Below are 25,346 nucleotides of genomic sequence, written 5' to 3' on the forward strand. Positions count from 1 at the left end.
CACTTTTTATGAGATTGCCCGGTGAAACCACCCAAGAAAACGGTAGGAGCCGCGGATAAGAATCATAAGGAACCGGATTCGGGAAAAGACCACGCCCGACAAGCGTAGAGGTCCACTTGTCGAGCCTGAAAACTGACTCTCAGACCTCACACTTCAGGCATGATCCTTGTGAATCCGTAACAGCCTGGACAGTTGCATGCTATAAAGGCATACATCGACAGTGGAGCTATTGGGAACTATGTGGATCATGAATTGGCTTCTAGGATCAACCTCCCTCTTCATCCAAAAACCACTAAAGAAGTCATCACCACAGTCGATGGATCTGAAATTGCCTCTGGGCCAGTAACACATTCCACTGCAGAGGTGACACTAGTAGGTCAGGACGGGCATCGGGAGGCTGTTGTGTTTGACGTAATCAAGGCTCTGCAGTTTCAAGTAATTCTAGGAATCCCTTGGTTAGAAACACACAATCCTCGAATTGATTGGCGAGCGAAGAGAATAACCTTTCCTGATTGCGCACAAACCTGTTATCCAAAGATAGGCCTGGCTACAGTAACCCCTGTCACTTTACAGCTACTGCCGGAGTACATGGAGTTTCAAGACGTCTTCCAGAAGGAACAGGCCAACACGCTACCCCCTTACAGGTCATATGATTGCCAAATTGATCTGATGCCGGGTGCGCAACCCCCGTGTAGCAGAATTTATGCTCTTACGGAACCTGAAAATCTTCATTTGCGACATTATTTAGATCAGTACCTAGCCAATGGTTTCATTCGCCCGTCAAAGTCTCCTGCATCCTCGGCCCTGTTCTTCGTGCCAAAAAAAGAAGGCGACCTCAGAACTTGTATCGACTATCGCGCATTGTACCAGATAACTGTTAAAAACCGTTACCCTCTGCCCCTGATCCCTGAACTTCTTGACCAAGTAAAGGAGGCCTGCATATATACCAAGTTAGATCTCCGGGGGGCTTACCATCTGGTTCGAATAAAAGAAGGCGACGAATGGAAGACCGCCTTCCGTACCAAATATGGACTATTCGAGTACTAAGTAATGCCCTTCGGATTGTGCAAGGCCCCTGCTGCCTTCCAAAACTTCATGAACGATGTCCTTCAAGAACTCCTAGATGGTTGTGTCGTCGTATATATCGATGACATTCTGATATACTCCTCTTCGGAATCTGAACATATAAGGCATGTTAAGGCAGTTCTCGAGAAACTGCGCCAACACAAACTATTTGCGAAAATTGAAAAGTGTGTTTTCCATACCACAGAAGTCGAGTTTCTTGGTTTCATCCTGACACCTAAAGGAGTCCGAATGGATTTACGAAAAGTGGATGCCATCCTCCAATGGCCATCGCCTAGCTCTGTGAAAGGCGTACAAAGCATGCTTGGCTTTGCCAACTTTTACTGCAGATTTATCCCGGAATTTTCGCGGATCGTTCAACCCATCACTGCACTCTTGAAGAAAAATAAACGCTTCGAATGGTCTGGGGAAGCCGAACAGGCTTTTCAGGAGCTGAAAGCCAAATTTACCTCCGCACCAGTACTGAAACACCCGCGCCCGGATCTTCCATACATACTTGAGACCGACGCATCCAGTTTAGCCATGGGAGCTGTTCTGTCTCAAAGAGATCCCGAATCTAATAAACTACACCCCGTAGCCTTTTGGTCCAGAAAATTCTCAGCACCTGAAGTTAACTATGCAATCACCGATAAGGAGTTATTGGCCATTAAATCCGCTTTTAAGGCTTGGAGGCACTATCTTCTTGGCGCTAGACATACCATCACGGTGATCACAGACCACCGGAACTTGCAATATTTGAAAACTGCCAACGCTCAGTCATCACGTCAGCTCCGATGGGCTTTGTTCTTTGCTGAATTCGATTTTGTAATCACCTATCGTCCTGGCAGCAAGAACGGTAAAGCTGATGCCCTTTCCCGAATAGGAATGGGTGAAATAGATACAAGCGCAGAACCAGTACCAATAATTCCCGAACAAAAAATTCTGGGTATGATTACCTTACAAACTCTGGAGGACATTCAAACTAGAGTTAAGCAACTCCTGGACCCTACAGCCTTGCAAGATTGGATTTTAAAGGGATCTAACTTTACTGTTAAGGATGACCTACCTTACTTCCAAGGGCGCCTATTTTTGCCACACAAAGAACTACAAGAACTAGTTATTTCTCGTTATCATGATACACTGATAGAAGGACACCCAGGGATTGCCAAAATGGAAGAAAAGGTAAAACGACAATTCTGGTGGCCCTCTTGGCGAAAGGACATTAAATCTTTTGTGATGTCATGTGGTATTTGTGCCCAAAACAAAGGACAAAAGAGGAGACCAGCTGGTCTTCTTCAACCCTTAGACATTCCACCAGCGCCTTGGCACACCTTGTCACTGGACTTTATTACGGACCTGCCTCCTTGCTGTGGATATAACTCTATCCTTGTTATAGTGGATTTATTTTCTAAAATGGCCCACTTCATTCCATTAAAAGGCTTGCCTTCAGCTTCAGTCTTAGCTAAGGAATTTCTGGAAAACATTGTTCGTTTACATGGATTCCCATCCATACTAGTCTCTGACCGAGGAAGCCAATTCATTTCCCATTTTTGGAGAAAGTGCTGTCAGCTGGCGCAGATTGACGTAAGAGTGTCGACCAGTCACCATCCTCAGACCGATGGTCAAACTGAGAGAACAAATCAGACCCTTGAACAATATCTACGGTGTATGTTGCATCAATCCGAAAGTAATTGGAGAGATATCCTTTGGATTGCTGAATACGCATACAATAATTCGATACACTCGGGAACTGGACAAAGCCCTTTTTATACCATATATGGACATCATCCTCGGACCTCAGACCTTGATTCACCTCAAAGCCTCGAAATGCCCGCCGTAAACCATCTACATTCTACAATAACTCAAGCCTTCAAGGAAGCAACTGCGCATTTACTGCAAGCCAAGAGAAAGTACAAGCAGAATGCTGATCTACATCGAAGTGAAGCACCTCAATACCAAGTAGGAGACCAAGTATGGTTAGCTACCAGACACTTATCGCTCAAGGGACCTCAAACTTTTAACCCAATATATGTGGGGCCTTACTCAGTTACGGCCATCATCAACCCGGTGGCCGTCAAACTCGACCTACCAGCTAATATGCGTATTCATCCTGTTTTTCATGTATCACTTTTGAAACCGGTGCAACCTGGAACCCGACTAATCAAGCCGCCAGAACCTATCCGAATAAATGGAGAACCCGAGTTCGAGGTGAAGAACATTTTGGATTCCAAGGTGTCAAAGTCCAAATTGTACTATTTGATAGATTGGAAAGGATACGGGCCTCAAGAAAGATCCTGGGAGCCTAGTGACCATTTGCACGCACCTCGGTTAGTCAAAAGGTTCCACCGGAATTTCCGAAACAAACCGAGACCCCCGGAGAGAACGATCTTGGGAGGGGCCTTGGGGGGGAGTGCTGTCATGATGCATACTCCCGGAGAGCCAGTCCAAGACCGGCAGCCCCGGAAGCACACATCAGGTACCCAAGGGAAGGTCCAGCAACCCCAAATAGGGGCCCTTTGGACACAGTCCTGGCACCTTTGGCGCCAGGCTTATTTTGGACATCAGTCCTGGCGCCGTAGCCGCCAGGCTCATAAAGGGAGTGCTTTTGGTGGACTTACCTGATGCAGACCATGCTGCCAGATCCAGACCTCTTTGAGGCCTGAAAGGAACTACTTTACCTCTGGGACTATTTTGCCACTCGGGCGTGGTCAGGGAAGGATACATACCTGATTGGGGAAGGATACATACCTGGGACTTCTTTGGAGGCTATTTAAGCCACGCCCAGACAGCAGCTCACGCTTCGCGTTGCTCTGCTCCTAGCAGCTGGACGCTCACCGTGTCTGCTCCTGCATCCTGACTCCAGCCACGCCTGCTTCAGTCCTGGAACACGTAAAAGGAAGAAGAGAGGAAGAGAAGGTGAATAAAGGACATTACCTGATATTGCATGGGATCCGGAGCCAACACGCCGACGATCCTAAAGGAAAAGACATTATTTTTGGATTCTTCGCGTTGCTCTTTGCAGCGCTGCGCTCAACTCACCTGTCCACAAGGAATTCCGTACTCCTACGACCATCCGCACGTTCCGCTGCATTCCAGCACCTAGGAAGGAAAAGAGAAGAACAAAAGGTGAGCCAGAGAAAACATTGGGAAAAAACTGATTTGCCAGAAGGCTTACCTGGCGATTGGTGGGGGAGAATCCTTCCTCATCTCGGGTCGGCACGCCTTTTGGAAGTACCGCGCCACAGCCCCTATGGGGAAAAAAGAAAACACGCATTAGTGGGTGAACATACAGACATTAGAAAAACCACCCCAACATAAGCTCACCTGAATTATCCACAGCGAATTGTCTTCTCTACGTGGAATCTTCACTGTGCACCGGCTCTAAAAGACTAAAAGCAGTCCATTGAAAATAAAGGCCAAAAAAGGAAGGGAGAACAACCCTTGAACTTCATAAGTCATATACTTACGAAAGCACCTTATTCATCCAAAAATCCAGTGACGCAACTGAACCTGAATGCCCGTCCGATAATCAGTGAAGTAACTGGATTCTACCGCATCCCTGCACCAGAAGCAGGATGGAGAGCTCGTCATTTCAAATCTTAAGGTGAGAATTAACGGGAAGGTTCAGAGGTGGTTTGAAGAGAGAGTAAAGGGGAAAGGAGGGGTTCGACTTGTCACTCCGCAGGTGATTAAAATCCTTTTCCCCATCTACAGAAAGATCTTCCTACGCATCAGACAGGCGAGGTTTGGGGGTCCGGCCCAGTCGGTGTTCCGAGTCCTGCGCATCACCTTAGAAGAGGCCGCAGCAGCCCAGACCTGGTCAGCGTCTCCGTGGGAGTCAGGTGAGCGTTACACCAGCTGGTTGCCTTCACAATGCAATGCAATGCAATAGACCCTTGTTCCTGGTCCTTGGTTGTGGTGATGAAAGGGAGGATGTCTGGTGGGCTCCTGTGGCAGCACTCGAGAGAGGGACTCAGGAGCAAAGGATTTCCATCAATTCAGCAGCTCTTTGTGGGTTTGGCACCTTTTTCTCCGCGCCAAAGAAGAATGAAAAGCTCTTGTTAGGATTTCCTTGATCCCTCGGTCCTGGACTCTGCTGAGGGGGGTTTGGATGTAAATTTATTGCATCTGTAGGGTCCTCTGGATGCCCAGGAATATCTGGCCGGATTCAGACTTCCGAAGACAATGCACTTACAAGTGGTTGAGGTACCCCGGGCATTGGGCTTCTGCAGCCTTGGAAAGTCAAAGAAAGTCGGGGAGTTGTGCCAAAATAAAGTTTGTCTTGAGGCTAGTTGGTCCCACCAGTCTAAGGGAGGAAGCCATCCTTTACGGGTCTTCCCTGTCGATTCGAAAACAGGGTCAGCACGGCTGCAGGGCTTTGCCTGGCACATTGCAGACCAGGATGGTGCTGCTGGTGTCTTCTCTCGTCTACTGCTTCGGATGTTGTCCTCTAGTGGTCAACTCTGCTCTTAGTCCCAAAAACCTCACTTTTTATGCAAGTTCCCATTCATTCACAGCCCTAGGCTGTCAATCACACAGCAGGGTGGCTGTCCTCTAAGGCAGCCAGCCAGCCAATTGGTACTGGTTTAACTCCGGCACACCTAGAGACAAAGGACAGAGAGGTTTTGGGACCCTCCCTCACATCCTGCTTTTCCAGACACACTGGGGCGTGGGCGGGCTTCAGGGCTGAAGCCTGCCAAAGGCAAAAAACACAAAGGACTCAAACCTGGTGCAAACAAAAGAGTAAAAGCCCAGACGAAACAAACAAGAAATGGCGAAAAAAGAAGACAGGGGCCATTTTGCGAAAATTGTCCCTCTTGGGTGCAGCACTGCAGCTGAAGTATCAGCCTGCAGGTACATGTCACTAGGTAGTAAACAAGAAACCACTGCCACCAGCCATTCAAGTACGTTAGTCTAACAAAATGTTACATGAGGAATCGGTTAAAGGAGTTACTATGTAACCCCCCAGCACTCCACATAGGGTGGTGTGTGCTGGACCCATAAAGGTAAGTAAGACAGGAGTCATCTTACTATTCTTGGGAACAGTAGTTCACCCAAGAAAATGTAGTTAAACATTAAGAGAAGTGCAAGGGACTTCTCAGTGGCATTGCACAAAAGGTGCTGTGTGTCATAACGCAAAAGCAGATGCCTATGGAGTTTACCAGACTCCATAAAACAGTAAGCAACATAGAAAATCATAGTCAGGAAAACACATGAGTGAGTCAGGACAAGGTCCCACTCACTCAGGCGTAAACATGAAAAAGCCCGGAGTCCAGCAAAAGAGCTGGGGGTCTCTAAGGTTAAAGGGAATTGGCAGGGCCATCGTAAGCACTTTTGGGACCCTGGGCACAGACACCTCTGGGGCCCCCCTCCACCAAACCAAAGGAATTTAGGGATTAAGAATACTGGTTGCACACCCTGACCCGTCGCGCTCACAACTATAATAAGAACGTTTGCTCCCCCCTTACCCTCTTCATTCTTGCTCTAATCAGAATGATAAACAAGTAGCATTTGAAGACCAACACATTACCAAACATGACCATTTTTTAACAAAATATTATAGAAGGGTGTTATGCAAAATGGGAATTATTCTGGCTTCATTCTCTGCATCATCAAGGGAATATCAGCATACCAATCAATGTGATTTAACACATTTAATCTGTTTTTGTCTTTTGTATTTTAAAGCTTTAAATACTTCCAAAACTATATCTTGTGACATAAAAGTGCATAAAAACCTTTGACTTTTACCAAAAAGCAAACCGTTTCTTGTGTCACACGAGCAGACCGTACAATATGCTTGCCCAAGGCCTGCAAGATCTGGTCCTCTCTCTTCTGTCTACCAGCCTTTCCACCCAAATAGCCTACATAAGAAGAAAGATAAAGTAATGGGTTAAATGATACCAGCAGCATGCAAGAAGGCAAACCTCACAGAAGACAGCACAGTAATGTAAGAGATAATAAATGATTTGACCAGGATCACCGTGTCGTCTGCTGATAAATCCAGGATACAAGCATGAACGCTTTGGTTCCATAGTCTTGAATTTGGATACTTATTCACCTCTTGGACTAACATTTTACACCATCGTTGGAGGCGATTGCCAGGTTTTACAACACCCATTCGGACAAACCAATTTCTAGACCTTCACCATATGGATGATATGTTAGTTTTTTATAGCAACCCCTATCGAGTGCAGGTACATTGCTGATAATAGCAGATGTTGTTCTGCAAAACCAAGTAGATATGCAAGCAGGTTGATAATCTTCAAACATAGGAAAGACTCAGCCAGCCTTGTTGCAATGTGATATTCTAATTTTGCATATAATCACATATCTCTGCAATCGGTACTTCACACACTGAGCTAACTTCTGAACCATTTTGGCACTCAATTTATCAATATGCATTTCACTGTTGCCTATTGCACATGATCAACATAATTCCCAGAGGAAGGAAAGAATGCTACAGAGTTGTGCCGTAAGGAACACACAAACTATGTATACCACAGTGAACACAGAAAGCAATACATGGTGAATTGATCAAGGCAGAATGTACTTGTCAAAACAGAAAGGCAATAGGTTTAGAGCCTCAGCAGCACCCCATAAAATATTGTGTGCTATTTAAGACTAGTGAACAATGGAATCTTACTTCTTCAGATCAGTCAGCCCTGGGCAAGTGCCCCTGTTGCCTTCCCATAAAAACGTCTCTCGGCACAGAAATGAAAATTCTCCCTAACAAACACCTATTGGCAAAATGAAAGGATTGTAACACAGCGACTATAACGAAAATGTGTAAACTCAGAATAGAGCAAGGCTGTCAAACTGCAAATAGACAGGCATTGGACAAACTGGGAATAAACATTTATGGCCAATAAAATGCAAATGTACTGAGATTGTGCCAAGTTCAATGGACAAACTTGCAATCTGGGGCTATGTTGCTATTGAGCCGACTGGACATATACATGGCTTGTGCAAATCTCGTGTATTGTGCTGTGGTGTAACAATATTTTTGGAATCTAACATGTACATTGGAAAATGGTGAATGTCCAGGGATTAGGTAAAATGGAAATATACTGGGATTGCATCCACAGTGCATATAGAGGGTTTATCCTAAATGGAGTATATTAACGTTATTAAACTGGGAGTATATCTGGAATATAGAACTCGGATAAATGCCATCTATAAAAACTGCCATTACTGAGGGAATGTCCAATTCTGAATACAATGAGATTTTGCAATCGTGAATGTATTAAGATTTGGTCAACTTCAAGTAGAATGGGATTGTGCCCTGAAAGAAGCATTCTGGACACCAGAGACTGGTAGTGACTGTGTGAACTTCACAGGGGAAGGCCATCTTTACCAAAAGGTGAGCAGAATAGAATCACAAAAACGCGTGTTGTCCCTTTGCTGACAGCTGTTTGCATAGAAAATTGCCAAAAGGGACATATATTCTGGTTGTTAAAAATGGAAATATTCTGGGATGATCAAACTAGGAATATACTTACGAAAACTAGGGTTATCAAAATGGGTGTATACTGGGTTTATGCCGACTGGATTTATGATGGAATTGTACAAGGTGGGAATATATTCTGGTTTGTTATGTAAGTAGTTTACTGTGATTGTCCAATATGGAATACACCGAGTTTGTCAAACTGAACCTACTTGGATTGGTCAAATAGGGAACCTATTGGGATGGTCAAAGAGGGGATGTACCAGGATTGTATGAGCTGTGAATAAACATCATGTTAGCCCCAAAGGGGTTCCAGTGGAAAGTGGAGGCATCTAGCTCTTTCGCACGTGCTAGATGCCTGGGAAAATAAAGTAGTGCACGTTGGCAGAGGGAGCCTAAAATACAGGTCACATATAGAAGGAGCCACAGTTGGAAAAGTGCTATCTTATGATTATGGGGAGCTAACATTTGCAGGGTCAGGTGCTCCGAACCGGCACACTGAAAGAGAGGTTGTCCAGGCTACCCTGGAAAATGGTGCCCTGATCTGGTTCTTTTATGGCCACGGTGCACATATGATGCTGTAATCACATAGGGTCTTTGATGCAATGATTTCCTCTAAATGTGGGCTTGCACAGAGTTCTTTTCCCAATTTTTCATTATTGTGTGCCTCTCTGTGCTTCCGCGTTTTTCGGATTCAGCAAGGTAATGGCCGACTGACAGCAGATGGGGAAGAGTGCTGATGAACTGAAGCAATATAGAGGAATAGCAGGTGACATGTATGTAGCCCGAGTGTTGTTTCCCTGGCTTGGCAGCATATGCACCTATCACCAAGCCTGGTTGTGACTCCGAATGCCAGCCCCCAGACACCCAGCCCCCCAGACCATCTGAAAGAGAAGAAATATGTTAGGAGCAATCAATATGCATGAAATGACAACCAACCGAACAGGAGATGGGCTACATCCTGTATCCACAATAACGCCAGAATGAGCACATGACACTACAGTACGATGTTGCCTCCCAGGGGTGAACTCGTTTTGAAAAACAATAATCAGGCACGTGTCAGAAACCTAACTACACACTTGGTCAAGTTCAAATTTCCGCCTGCTCCTCGCCAGCCAGTGGCATCATGCCCCTCAAGGGGGACTCCCTGAAGCGAGCATCTAGAGGAACATCCCTTTCCTTCACCACAACTCTCTCTGCGGTTGTCCTTCACCTGTGAGCATCAAGTCTGCCTTAATATACGATACTTTCCCATATCTCATCACCACCATCGTGAAGGTCATCTTCCTGAGGATTACCTTAGGAACCCAGTCAATACCACCTCCAAGCTAACACACAAAGGGCCGCATATAAAAGTGAGACTGAACATAAAGGAAGGAATGGTATTGTACATAGGAATTGGTTATATACACGATGGATTGTAGTCAGTACTCTTCTTTCTTACTGTATTGCCCAATGTTAGCTAGTGTCCCAGTCCTCCGAACCCACTCTGAGGTGATTGGCACCAATGGTCTTAAAGGGACCCAGCCACTCAGTTAGATGGGGGTCCATGTGCTGGATTTAAAGTGTCCTCCATTGCAGGCACAATCGTTATGCGGCAAGCCACCGCTGCTTGGGGGAGCAGTCTTGCCCCATATCTGCATGCATAAGTCACTGGCAGTGCTGCTTCCCTCACTGGCTACCATGCATACTGGATCTCTAGCATGGACCCAAGTGGTACCTTTACCCGGGCTGCATGGCTGACGTAGGCTGGGAAATCCTCTTCACCCTACCTTCACTGCTGAAGTGGCCCAGCACTTCCTTTTCACCAAGGGCACACTGCTGACTCACCCTGTGGTTGAGATTTGCGTGGCAACCCAATCTGGCCCAGGAAAAGGAGGACATGCTCCTCAAGCTTCCTCCTTTTTGCTGGGCTGGGGTGCGGCACATTGTCTCCACCCTGGCCACTCCAGACACATGACTAGAGGCGTGTTCTTCCTCTGTGCTGCACCACGGGCCAGGCCCAGGAATTTCAGTCATGCCACCTATCTACTACCCTTCCCAGGCCCTGGGTAACTCTGGCGTGTTGCACCCCTTCCTCCTCTCTGATGTTCTTAGCCCAATTGGACCAGGGGTGCTGATACCTCCCATGGCCACGTCTCCTCTTGGGCTGCCCCGCACACATGGCGCAGGCCCCGGCCTTTGAGTGCTTGGTGGGTTGCTCCCTACATATGCAACCCAGTGGAACATAATCTCTCAGTGCCCTATGGGGCCACTTAAGTCTGCAGATCTTCAGGAAGCTGTATCTTGCTGTGTCACCTCGATGATCCCCTTCTTCCCCTTGAACCGTGTTAACGTTGTTTTCTTCACACTCTCTCCTGCTTTCATTGCAAGGTCAGTCCACTGTCAGTGGATAGAGGAGACCTGTCCATTGTCCTTGCCTCTGACAATTCCAAGTGTCTCCTATGGAGTGGGGACATTGGTTCCACCAGCAATCATAAGGTAAGTGCAGTGAACAACTTACAAATATCAAATAATGGTTTTAATAACAATAGCTGTGTATGTTGATTCATTTTCTTTCCTTGCAGGTGTTTTGTGAGCAATATAACCCCATGTTAACTGACCACACTTGGGTTGGGCTATACAAGTATAGTGCCCAAAAATCAGCCCTTAGCTCTGTCTTCTTCAAAGCCTTTCATAAATGGCATGGTATCATAGGAGCAACTACCAGAGAGGTCAAGGGGGAACCTGCCCCCTTGAACCTTGGACTCTCCCAGCCTTTCAAGCATAACTGCAAATCTCTAATCCTTCACCTATCAACAAACCTCAGAACAAACCTGAAATTCATGCTGGTATACAGACCACCAATTTATGATGTGACCTTCGTAGACGCCTTCACGGAAGCAATCACCAACCTAGAGATCGAGCACAATCACCTGATTGTGCTTTGTGTGTGGGGTACATTTAACAGCCCTAACTGAAATTCCCTTCATCACAACACCACATTTCAACATTTCATCCAAAAAAGGCTGTTTGTGTTCTCCTTGGCACATGTGTGACAAGCTTTGAACACTATCACCCCAGAGAATAGCTGCATTTGTTTTGCTTCAAATTAAGCACAAGAAAAATGACCTGCATTCCAGATGGCATTGCAATGTGTCCTCCTTTAATTTTAAACACCTCAAGGATTTGCTCCATTAAATACAGCCCTGCTGTGTATTTCACCTGATTGCCATGATGTAAGGCAATACCTTCCAGAAAAACATTATTTTCACTGAGAAAGTACATGCAGAACAAGAATTCTGTTTCAGTCAAAACTGCTATGATTTTCTTTTGAAATAGACCAGTGCACTCAAATTACTGCAAAGGAAAGCAATAGCATGACTCTCTCTCTTGTACCATGTCAATTTCAAAGAAATGCTTGGCAGTATATCTATCTGTGCCCAGAAACTGACCATATCTGTAAAAGCCCCCCAGAAGGTTAATTAACAAGAAAATGTGTGCGGCAGAAACCACATTTGTAAACTTGACATAAAAGAAAAATGAACCCTCGTGTAAAACGGTGCTTTTGAAACTTAGGAGAATGCTGTTTGAAAGTGAAATGCAATTGCAGCCTGTGGCACACAGAAATGGTATTAAGAGGGTAATTCATAGAAATTCGCACAAAAGTGGCACACGCGGCTGGCGCATAGTGTCCCCGTGCGATACACTGCGCCAGCCGCGTGCGAAAAAATCCTTTTTATCGCACAGCATATTCATGGATTTTAGCCTCCAAAACCAGCCGTGGCGCAGAGTGGCGCAGCGACCCTGCAGCAGCGCCAGTTACGCCCCCAAGAACGCCCTCGCGCAAGGAAAAGCCTTCAAAATTCCCAAATCATCGCAAAGGGCTGCGCTAACCCTGGACCAGTTCACAGGGCTGCCAAACAGCAAACGCCAAGCGGGGAAAGTGTATTTCAGTGGTTCTCGGGAAGTTTCACACGCGATTGTCCTGGGTACATGTACATCAGGGGTGCGCGGGAAGTAACACACGCGATTCCATCAGGGCACGTGTATTCCAGGGGTGCGCGGGAAGTATCACACGCAAAAACAGCAGGGTACGTGCATTTCAGGGGTGCGCGGGAAGTATCACACGCGATTCCATTAGGGTACGTGTATTCCAGGGGTGCGCGGGAAGTATCACACGCAAAAGCAGCAGGGTACGTGTATTCCAGGGGTGCGCGGGAAGTATCACACGCAAAAGTAGCAGGGTACGTGTATTTCAGGGGTGCGCGGGAAGTATCACACGCGATTCCATCAGGGTACGTGTATTCCAGGGGTGTGCGGGAAGTATCACACGCAAAAGCAGCAGGGTACGTGTATTTCAGGGGTGTGCGGGAAGTATCACACGCGATTCCATCAGGGTACGTGTATTCCAGAGGTGCGCGGGGAGCACTACACGTGAATTGCCCGTGTGGGTCCTCCCAGGTGTTCCCTCTACACCCTCCACGGCCCCTGCAGGCGGCCCACACCACAGGGGACTACCCTGCACATGTCCCGCAGGCAGCCCATCCACCATGCCCATGCCCCCCAGCCAACCCACATGTCACCTTGCACTACTGCCCACCAACACATGTCCCCCTGCACCCCCACCCCCCAGCAGCCAGGGGCACCCTCCACCAGGCCCCCACTCATGTCCCCCTGCACTCCCACCCCCCAGCATCCAGGGGCACCCTTCACCAGGCCCCCACTCATGTCCCCCTGCACTCCCACCCCCCAGCAGTGCAGGGCAGCCTCCACCAGGCCCCCACTCATGTCCCCCTGCACCCCTACCCCCCAGCATCCAGGGGCACCCTCCACCAGGCCCCCACTCATGTCCAACTCATGTCTCCCAGCACCCCCACCCCCAGCAGTGCAGGGCACCCTCCACCAGGCCCCCACTCATGTCTCCCAGCACCCCCACCCCCCAGCATCCAGGGGCACCCTCCACCAGGCCCCCACTCATGTCCAACTCATGTCTCCCAGCACCCCCACCCCCCAGCATTCAGGGGCACCTGCCAGAAGGCCCACACACATGTCTCCCACCACCCCCACCCCCCAGCAGTGCAGGGCACCCTCCACCAGGCCCCCACTCATGTCCAACTCATGTCTCCCTGCACCCCCACGCCCCAGCAGTGCAGGGCACCCTCCACCAGGCCCCCACTCATGTCCCCCTGCACTCCCACCCCCCAGCAGTGCAGGGCACCCTCCACCAGGCCCCCACTCATGACCCCCTGCACCCCCACCCACCAGCAGCCAGGGGCACCCTCCACCAGGCCCCCACTCATGTCCAATTCATGTCTCCCAGCACCCCCACCCCCGGCAGTGCAGGGCACCCTCCACCAGGCCCCCACTCATGACCCCCTGCACCCCCACCCACCAGCAGCCAGGGGCACCCTCCACCAGGCCCCCACTCATGTCCAACTCATGTCTCCCAGCACCCCCACCCCCCAGCAGTGCAGGGCACCCTCCACCAGGCCCCCACTCATGTCCCCCTGCACTCCCACCCCCAGCATCCAGGGGCACCCTCCACAAGGCCCCCACTCATGACCCCCTGCACCCCCACCCACCAGCAGCCAGGGGCACCCTCCACCAGGCCCCCACTCATGACCCCCTGCACCCCCACCCACCAGCATCCAGGGGCACCCTCCACCAGGCCCCCACTCATGTCTCCCAGCACCCCCACCACCCCAGCATCCAGGGGCACCCTCCACCAGGCCCCCACTCATGTCCAACTCATGTCTCCCAGCACCCCCACCCCCCAGCAGTGCAGGGCACCCTCCACCAGGCCCCCACTCATGTCTCCCAGCACCCCCACCCCCCAGCATCCAGGGGCACCCTCCACCAGGCCCCCACTCATGTCTCCCTGCACCCCCACGCCCCAGCAGTGCAGGGCACCCTCCACCAGGCCCCCACTCATGTCCCCCTGCACTCCCACCCCCCAGCAGTGCAGGGCACCCTCCACCAGGCCCCCACTCATGACCCCCTGCACCCCCACCCACCAGCAGCCAGGGGCACCCTCCACCAGGCCCCCACTCATGTCCAACTCATGTCTCCCAGCACCCCCACCCCCAGCAGTGCAGGGCACACTCCACCAGGCCCCCACTCATGACCCCCTGCACCCCCACCCACCAGCAGCCAGGGGCACCCTCCACCAGGCCCCCACTCATGTCCCCCTGCACTCCCACCCCCCAGCATCCAGGGGCACCCTCCACCAGGCCCCCTCTCATGACCCCCTGCACCCCCACCCACCAGCAGCCAGGGGCACCCTCCACCAGGCCCCCACTCATGACCCCCTGCACCCCCACCCACCAGCATCCAGGGGCACCCTCCACCAGGCCCCCACTCATGTCTCCCAGCAACCCCACCCCCCAGCATCCAGGGGCACCCTCCACCAGGCCCCCATTCATGTCTCCCAGCACCCCCACCCCCCAGCATCCAGGGGCACCCTCCACCAGGCCCCCACTCATGTCCAACTCATGTCTCCCAGCACCCCCACCCCCCAGCAGTCAGGGGCACCTGCCAGCAGGCCCACACACGTCTCCCCCCACCCCCACCCACCAGCAGTGCAGGGCACCCTCCACCAGGCCCCCACTCATGACGCCCTGCACCCCCACCCACCAGCAGCCAGGGGCACCCTCCACCAGGCCCCCACTCATGTCCAACTCATGTCTCCCTGCACCCCCACCCCCCAGCAGTGCAGGGCACCCTCCACCAGGCCCTCACTCATGTCCAACTCATGTCTCCCAGCACCCTCACCCCCCAGCAGTGCAGGGCACCCTCCACCAGGCCCCCACTCATGACCCCCTGCACCCCCACCCACCAGCAGCCAGGGGCACCCTCCACCAGGCCCCCACTCATGTCCAACTCATGTCTCCCTGCACCCCCACCCCCCAGCAGTGCAGGGCACCCTCCACCAGGCCCTCACTCATGTCCAACTCATGTCTCCCAGCACCCCCACCCCCCAGCAGTGCAGGGCACCCTCCACCAGGCCCCCACTCATGTCCCCCTGCACTCCCACCCCCCAGCGTCCAGGGGCACCCTCCACCAGGCCCCCACTCATGTCCCCCTGCACCCCCACCCCCCAGCATCGAGGGGCACCCTCCACCAGGCCCCCACTCATGTCCAACTCATGTCTCCCAGCACCCCCACCCCCCCAGCAGTGCAGGGCACCCTCCACCAGGCCCCCACTCATGTCTCCCAGCACCCCCACCCCCCAGCATCCAGGGGCACCCTCCACCAGGCCCCCACTCATGTCCAACTCATGTCTCCCAGCACCCCCACCCCCCAGCAGTGCAGGGCACCCTCCACCAGGCCCCCACTCATGTCTCCCAGCACCCCCACCCCCCAGCAGTGCAGGCACCCTCCACCAGGCCCCCACTCATGTCCCCCTGCACTCCCACCCCCAGCATCCAGGGGCACCCTCCACAAGGCCCCCACTCATGACCCCCTGCACCCCCACCCACCAGCAGCCAGGGGCACCCTCCACCAGGCCCCCACTCATGACCCCCTGCACCCCCACCCACCAGCATCCAGGGGCACCCTCCACCAGGCCCCCACTCATGTCTCCCAGCACCCCCACCACCCCAGCATCCAGGGGCACCCTCCACCAGGCCCCCACTCATGTCCAACTCATGTCTCCCAGCACCCCCACCCCCCAGCAGTGCAGGGCACCCTCCACCAGGCCCCCACTCATGTCTCCCAGCACCCCCACCCCCCGGCATCCAGGGGCACCCTCCACCAGGCCCCCACTCATGTCCAACTCATGTCTCCCTGCATCCCCACGCCCCAGCAGTGCAGGGCACCCTCCACCAGGCCCCCACTCATGTCCCCCTGCACTCCCACCCCCCAGCAGTGCAGGGCACCCTCCACCAGGCCCCCACTCATGACCCCCTGCACCCCCACCCACCAGCAGCCAGGGGCACCCTCCACCAGGCCCCCACTCATGTCCAACTCATGTCTCCCAGCACCCCCACCCCCAGCAGTGCAGGGCACCCTCCACCAGGCCCCCACCCATGACCCCCTGCACCCCCACCCACCAGCAGCCAGGGGCACCCTCCACCAGGCCCCCACTCATGTCCAACTCATGTCTCCCAGCACACCCACCCCCCAGCAGTGCAGGGCACCCTCCACCAGGCCCCCACTCATGTCCCCCTGCACTCCCACCCCCCAGCATCCAGGGGCACCCTCCACCAGGCCCCCTCTCATGACCCCCTGCACCCCCACCCACCAGCAGCCAGGTGCACCCTCCACCAGGCCCCCACTCATGACCCCCTGCACCCCCACCCACCAGCATCCAGGGGCACCCTCCACCAGGCCCCCACTCATGTCTCCCAGCAACCCCACCCCCCAGCATCCAGGGGCACCCTCCACCAGGCCCCCACTCATGTCTCCCAGCACCCCCACCCCCCAGCATCCAGGGGCACCCTCCACCAGGCCCCCACTCATGTCCAACTCATGTCTCCCAGCACCCCCACCCCCCAGCAGTCAGGGGCACCTGCCAGCAGGCCCACACACGTCTCCCCCCACCCCCACCCACCAGCAGTGCAGGGCACCCTCCACCAGGCCCCCACTCATGACCCCCTGCACCCCCACCCACCAGCAGCCAGGGGCACCCTCCACCAGGCCCCCACTCATGTCCAACTCATGTCTCCCTGCACCCCCACCCCCCAGCAGTGCAGGGCACCCTCCACCAGGCCCTCACTCATGTCCAACTCATGTCTCCCAGCACCCTCACCCCCCAGCAGTGCAGGGCACCCTCCACCAGGCCCCCACTCATGACCCCCTGCACCCCCACCCACCAGCAGCCAGGGGCACCCTCCACCAGGCCCCCACTCATGTCCAACTCATGTCTCCCTGCACCCCCACCCCCCCAGCAGTGCAGGGCACCCTCCACCAGGCCCTCACTCATGTCCAACTCATGTCTCCCAGCACCCCCACCCCCCAGCAGTGCAGGGCACCCTCCACCAGGCCCCCACTCATGTCCCCCTGCACTCCCACCCCCCAGCATCCAGGGGCACCCTCCACCAGGCCCCCACTCATGTCCCCCTGCACCCCCACCCCCCAGCATCGAGGGGCACCCTCCACCAGGCCCCCACTCATGTCCAACTCATGTCTCCCAGCACCCCCACCCCCCCCAGCAGTGCAGGGCACCCTCCACCAGGCCCCACTCATGTCTCATGTCTCCCAGCACCCCCACCCCCCAGCATCCAGGGGCACCCTCCACCAGGCCCCCACTCATGTCCAACTCATGTCTCCCAGCACCCCCACCCCCCCCCAGCAGTGCAGGGCACCCTCCACCAGGCCCCCACTCATGTCTCCCAGCACCCCCACCCCCCAGCAGTGCAGGCACCCTCCACCAGGCCCCCACTCATGTCCCCCTGCACTCCCACCCCCCAGCATCCAGGGGCACCCTCCACCAGGCCCCCACTCATGACCCCCTGCACCCCCACCCACCAGCAGCCAGGGGCACCCTCCACCAGGCCCCCACTCATGACCACCTGCACCCCCACCCCCCAGCATCCAGGGGCACCCTCCACCAGGCCCCCACTCATGTCCAACTCATGTCTCCCAGCACCCCCACCCCCAGCATCCAGGGGCACCCTCCACCAGGCCCCCACTCATGTCCAACTCATGTCTCCCACCACCCCCACCCACCAGCATCCAGGGGCACCCTCCACCAGGCCCCCACTCATGTCTCCCAGCACCCCCACCCCCAGCATCCAGGGGCACCCTCCACCAGGCCCCCACTCATGTCCAACTCATGTCTCCCAGCACCCCCACCCCCAGCAGTGCAGGGCACCCTCCACCAGGCCCCCACTCATGACCCCCTGCACCCCCACCCCCCAGCAGTGCAGGGCACCCTCCACCAGGCCCCCACTCATGTCCAACTAATGTCTCCCTGCACCCCCACCCCCCAGCAGTGCAGGGCACCCTCCACTAGGCCCCCACTCATGTCCAACTCATGTCTCCCAGCACCCCCACCCCCCAGCAGTGCAGGGCACCCTCCACCAGGCCCCCACTCATGTCCCCCTGGGCCCCAACCCCCCGGCATCCAGGGGCACCCTCCACCAGGCCCCCACTCATGTCCCCCTGCACCCCCACCCCCCAGCATCCAGGGGCACCCTCCACCAGGCCCCCACTCATGACCCCTGCACCCCCACCCACCAGCAGCCAGGGGCACCCTCCACCAGGCCCCCACACATGACCCCCTGCACCCCCACCCACCAGTATCCCGGGGCACCCTCCACCAGGCCCCCACTGATGTCTCCCAGCACACCCACCCCCCAGCATCCAGGGGCACCCTCCACCATGCCCCCTCTCATGTCTCCCAGCACCCCCACCCCCCAGCATCCAGGGGCACCCTCCACCAGGCCCCCACTCATGTCTCCCAGCACCCCCACCCCCCAGCATCCAGGGGCACCCTCCACCAGGCCCCCACTCATGACCCCCTGCACCCCCACCCACCAGCAGCCAGGTGCACCCTCCACCAGGCCCCCACTCATGACCCCCTGTACCCCCACCCACTCGCAGCCAGGGGCACCCTCCACCAGGCCCCCACTCATGACCCCCTGCACCCCCACCCACCAGCATCCAGGGGCACCCTCCACCAGGCCCCCACTCATGTCTCCCAGCACCCCCACCCCCCAGCATCCAGGGGCACCCTCCACCAGGCCCCCACTCATGTCTCCCAGCACCCCCACCCCCCAGCATCCAGGGGCACCCTCCACCAGGCCCCCACTCATGTCCAACTCATGTCTCCCAGCACCCCCACCCCCCAGCAGTGCAGGGCACCCTCCACCAGGCCCCCACTCATGTCTCCCAGCACCCCCACCCCCCAGCATCCAGGGGCACCCTCCACCAGGCCCCGACTCATGTCTCCCAGCACCCCCACCCCCCAGCATCCAGGGGCACCCTCCACCAGGCCCCCACTCATGTCCAACTCATGTCTCCCAGCACCCCCACCCCCCAGCAGTGCAGGGCACCCTCCACCAGGCCCCCACTCATGACCCCCTGCACCCCCACCCACCAGCATCCAGGGGCACCCTCCACCAGGCCCCCACTCATGTCTCCCAGCACCCCCACCCCCCAGCATCCAGGGGCACCCTCCACCAGGCCCCCACTCATGTCTCCCAGCACCCCCACCCCCCAGCATCCAGGGGCACCCTCCACCAGGCCCCCACTCATGTCCAACTCATGTCTCCCAGCACCCCCACCCCCCAGCAGTGCAGGGCACCCTCCACCAGGCCCCCACTCATGTCTCCCAGCACCCCCACCCCCCAGCATCCAGGGGCACCCTCCACCAGGCCCCGACTCATGTCTCCCAGCACCCCCACCCCCCAGCATCCAGGGGCACCCTCCACCAGGCCCCCACTCATGTCCAACTCATGTCTCCCAGCACCCCCACCCCCCAGCAGTGCAGGGCACCCTCCACCAGGCCCCCACTCATGTCTCCCAGCACCCCCACCCACCAGCAGCCAGGGGCACCTTCCACCAGGCCCCCACACATGACCCCCTGCACCCCCACCCACCAGTATCCCGGGGCACCCTCCACCAGGCCCCCACTGATGTCTCCCAGCTTACAATCAGTATGCATGTACACATACCGCTCGACTCCAGACGGGTCTGCCTCTCAAGGACCTCGACGTGGAGCGCTGGGGATATGCGTTCCAGGACCCTCATCTGATCTTCCGACAAGTGGCCCCGGCACCCCTTAGCATCCGCTGTTTTCAGGAGGCGCCGGGCCTTCTTGAGGGTCCTGGACCTGAAGTCCTCCCAGCGCTTCTTCACATGATGGAATAGTCGGACTGCCACCCCCTCCGCGTTGATGGCAGTCACGATGTCCGTCCAGATCCGAGTCCGTCCTTCCTTGTCGGCGCGCAACCTTCCAAAGAGGGCATCATACTGCCCCAGGACATGCTCCACCAGGACACCAACTTCGGTAGCAGTGAAGCTGGTGCCCCTCTGCCTCTCTGGCCGGGGGTTGCCACTGGTGCCAGATGTTGCAGTGCCCGACATGGCAATCCCAGAGGCAGGAGTGGGCGGGCAACTGGGTCCTGGGGCTGGGCTCTGGAGCGATGGTATCCCAGTCGGGAGTCTTCGGTTCCAGCAGGGGTGGTCACAGCAACAGCACCCCGGGCTGATGTGCAGGCAGCAAATGGCAGAACACGTTGGCAGCAGGCAGTCAGGCAGCAGCAGATGGCAGGTGGGAGCGTGCTCAGGGCTCTGGGGGGCAGTAATTCGGCCTTCTGGGCAGGAGCGTGGTCTTCTGTGTGCTTACGCGTGGCCAGCTTGATACGGAATGATTTGGCACGTGAAAATCCAGCACGTCTGCGTGTAATTCGAGGAAAGGCCCTTAGCGCGTAAGCGCGTCAGCACACGTACGTTAATTCATTGGCCCAAAGGCCCCCAGGCGCGTCTATGAGGTCACGCGCATGGTGCGTGTAAAAAAAAAATACACGTCCGAGTGTCAAAGCGTGTAATTGGTGGAAATGGCCTCAGCGCGTATGCGCGTCTGTGACGTGTGTATAAAAGGTACGTGTAGAACACCATTTCCTTGTACGTGCTTTTCGTGGAGAGCGAGTGGGTGAAATCTGTACTTCTTGTCGGTTCACACGCGATTTACTTCACGGCGTTTCAAGTTCGTACTCCCTGTTACCTCTGACAGCTTTTTCTCTTTTCCTCTTTTTCCTGGGCCTGTTTCCTCAAACAGCGTTCCCTTCTACTGTTGTCCTGTCTCCTTAGACAGCGTACAATTCTTCTTTTGGCGGGGGTGTTGCCAACGCGCACATGCGCGTCTTTTTCACGCTTTTTTTCCCGGCAGATGGTGAGTCGCGCACGTATTTAACATCTGTGCTTGCCCCGTGTGTCGCGTACCCCTTCAGAGGTCATTCTAGGCTGCGTGTGACACGCATAGGTTCATTCTTGTGTTTCTGGGTGCCACAGCGTAGTGCAGGTTTATTTTTCCACACACGTGGTCTAGGAGGGGTTGCGTGCACCTTACTTCCCTTTTTTGGGGTGCCTGTGCGTTGCGTGACCCGTCATCTTTCCCCAGGGGTGACATACAGCCTTGCTAGAGCACTAGGGTATGATTACCATCTGGTACCCAACCCCTTTGACCCCCAATTGCCCAGGACAATAGTTCACAGCGACTCCCAAACGCACAATAACATCAAGCCGTAAGGGTGGCAAAGGTGGCCGAGCCCCAAGTGGTGGCCGTGGTGGATCCGGTAGGGGACGTGGCCGTGACTTGCAGGGTACCCCTACCCCCCCATGTGTGGAGGACCAGTCAGGGACACCCATGCCCCCCCCCTGGTTGAGGGTGACGTGGCTGACACCATCCATGCTCAGCCCTTGTTGGACCAGCCCACTGTGGCACCAGACCTGGCACAGAGTGACTCCATGGCTGACTTCCAGGTCAGCAGGTCTAGGCCACGTGCGCCGGTGCACGTTGGTCTCATCAGGCCACGTGGATCAGGGGCAGCTAGGTCATCCGCTGCCCCGCGTAGGCAGGCTGGGGAGGCTGCAGGGGCAGCGGCGGCTCCATCCACCCCACCTCTCACACACCCAGCCAGGACAGTGTCGGTCCTAGTCCATCCTGCTGACATTCCCCCTGACACCATCACACTTGAGCTAATGCCTGCACCAACTCCCATGCTGAGTGTGCAATCCCACACTCCTAGTACAGAGTCCACCGGGGCTCCTGCCCCTACTGTCCAGAGCGGCGTAGGACACTCAGGATCCCCACCACCTTCCAAGCGGAAGAGGAAGAGTGCTCCTCCAGTAGAGGCTGATGCCCCAGACACGGCTACACAGTCCGGCCCATCAAGGAAGCCCAGCTTCAATGAGGCCGAACTGAATGCACTTGTAGAGTATGTGTCCGCACATGACCGCGAAATGGTGATTGTTGCAGGATCCAAGACCACACCTGCACAACGTCTGGCACACTGGCAGACCATCGCGGACATCATAAGTGCCCTTGGAATCGTGAGGCACACAGCTACTGAATGCTACAAGCGCTGGAATGACCTGAAGCACAGGGCAAAGAATAAGCTGGCCTCAAGTCATGCCGCTACTCTAGTGACTGGAGGTGGGTCTCCAGCAGAGGACATAGAACTCACTCCACATGAGCATGTTGCTGGGACCTACGTCACGGAGGAACAGATCCAAGGTGTGGGAGAACTGGCAGATTACGAGGCATTGTCCGGTGAGTGCACATGCATGTGTGTGTCATCCATGTGCATGGTGTGTGTGTGAGGGCTTCTGTTTGGGTGCCAGGTGAGGGTGTGTGTGCCTGAGTGGTTTGGGTCACCCATGTGCCTCATCCAATACATTCTGCGCACCAGCATTTGGGTATAGCAGTATCCCTTCTGCCAACAGTAGACATCTAGCCCAACACCACGCCAGTTGCCTTGAAGTCTCAACTTGCCACAACATTGTTGCTTATTTTTCTCTGTTTATTCAGGCAGATTGTTTGCATTCCACCACTTTTACTAGGCATTTCTCAGTCCTATTGTCACATGTCTGACATGGCTATGGTACAGTGGACTGACTTTGTTTCCTGGATATCATTTGTTTAGACATGTCCCTGTGCTATAGGACCATTTTGGACTGGCAGCTCCAGGTTAAACATTTGAACCATTTCAATGAAAAAAGCAATTTCATGAGCAAACTAGACTGAATGTACAATTGGTGCCCTCCTCTCCCTCTTCACTTTATGGCTAGGGTACATGCCATCTGTGTGATGGCATGTGTATTTGACCTGCCAATCACAGGCTAATGTGTGATGCCACTGCTAGGCAGCATGCAGCAAATGTGTTCATCTTCCATCTTGGTGCATTCAATGTGTGCCATCTGCCTCCCCTTCACACGCAGTGACGGTGCATGCATGGGAGGGTTTTAGTCATGTGGGACATGTATCAATCAAGTCCTGTTTCTGTAGCTTCTCAACCCTAATTGCGTGCCATAGTGCTAATGCTTGTTTCCATTTCTTTTCTTTTATGTCTTTGCAGGGGATGACGCACTTGATACTGCTGGGGTTGTGGAGATGGTGCAGACCCAGGAGGGGTCTCAGTGCCGACCGACCACCAGTGAGGGATGTGGTGTGGTGGTGGGTGAGAACCCACAACTGCTGCAGGTCGTGCTCTCAAGGGGTGTCTCTGGGTGCACCTCCCCCGAGCTGTATTCAGGTGTCGATTCGGATGATGAGACCTATGTGCCGTCGCTGGTGAGTGTTCCTGGGAGGGATTCTGTTCTGTCCGACCCACCTGCACCAGGGGTAGAACCCTCAATGGGGATGTCAGTGTTGGCAGGTACGCCTTTGGTGGTTACGGATGCAGGGTCACACTCCGCAACATCTGATCCTGTTCCTGGGCCAGCAGATCAGAGGGGGAATGCAGTCCTGCAGCCTCAGGCAGTGCCGGCACAGCAAGACGCAGTTCGCCTTGCCCCAGACAGGTGTGGTGCCTGCCGACGTGGTGGCCGTACGCCACCTGGCAATACCGCATGGGAGCAATCCATATACGGTATGGCAACCCAACAGGCAGCATCATCAGAGATGATGGCTCAGGCCATGGATAGGGTGGCCACTTCCATTGTCCCCCCAGAAAGGCTGATGGAGCGACTACAGCAGGCAACAGACTCCATCTGCCAGTCACACAGGGAGGACATGTTGGCGTCCGACAGGGACAGGCGGGCGGAACTGGCGACTCTGCGGGAAGCCATTTCCATACAGTCCCAGGGCCACAGGGAAGCCCTGAGGGTGGAACTCCGTCACCTCAGGACGACTCTTGTTGAGCTTGAGGCTTCAACAAACACAAGGACAGAACAGCAGCTGGAGCGTCTCACACGTACGCTCTCAGCTGAGATGCAGGCAACTCGTGAGGAGGTCCGGTCATCCTGTGAGTTATTGCATGGGGACCTCCGCATGATTATCCCCCAGAACCAGTCCTTCCAGACCCGCATGCTTGCTGCCATGGAGGACCGGACTAGGGCTTTGCGTGGGCTGCCTCCCATAGTGCCACCACTTCCTGAGGCAGCTGCAGAGGGTGAGGAGAGCGACAGCAGTGATTCTCCCACAATAGGGTAGCCGTGCAGGCCATGAGCCCATGCAGGTGTTTTTTTTTCGCAAGATCCACACAGGTGGGTTTTGGTGTGCACCCTGTCTTGGGACCTCCTGGGTGGCTTCTCCCAACCCCCTGGGCCCATTAATGGCCATTTTTTCGATTTTTTTAAAAATTATTATAATTTTTTAAATTTCAATTTTTTGGACAGTGTGTTGCCTTGTGTGGCTCCCGTGGGCATACGCTGTATTGTGGCTGGGCACATGCAGGCTTGTCATGAATTTGGGTCAGATGCTTGGGTTTGTGTGACACACACCCCTCCTGCTTCCCGTTTCCATGGGCTTGCAAAGGGTGTGCCCAAGTGACATTGACGTACACGGTGACATTGGACTCCCATTTGATGTGTGGGCAGTCTAGTCAATATTGTGTATACATTCCTAGTGCATCTTGTTGTTGTATTGTACACTGCATGCTGTATTGATATGTGCCTCTGCATACATCTCATCCTCCTAATTTGCAGGTCCATTTCTCATGTCTTCACAAGGCGGTCTACTTTGGAACTGGAGACCATGTTGTAAGTAGTGCACCTACACTTTTGCGTGGCGCTAACACTGTATACTTGGAAGTGTTCAAAGTGCTGGCATTATCAGGTAGTGAGGCTACCAATTTTTTAAGTCTTTACTGTCATGTTTAAGGTAGGTTGGAGGTTGTGTAGGTGATTGGTATTCTTGGTAAGTATTTTGTAATGTGTGTTGTAGGTCCTGCATTACTGTGAACATTTCATG

General features: G+C 54.7%; 1 protein-coding gene across 1 annotated transcript in view; it reads left to right on the top strand.

Moving 5' to 3' along the window:
* The window catches only part of DNASE1 (deoxyribonuclease 1), a 217,228-nt gene that overhangs the window by 72,976 nt on the left and 118,906 nt on the right, over positions 1 to 25,346 (top strand). The window lies entirely within an intron of this gene.

This window comes from Ambystoma mexicanum, chromosome 2q (genome assembly GCF_040938575.1).
Source record: "Ambystoma mexicanum isolate Mex_15411 chromosome 2q, UKY_AmexF1_1, whole genome shotgun sequence".
NCBI classification, from domain to species: domain Eukaryota; kingdom Metazoa; phylum Chordata; class Amphibia; order Caudata; family Ambystomatidae; genus Ambystoma; species Ambystoma mexicanum.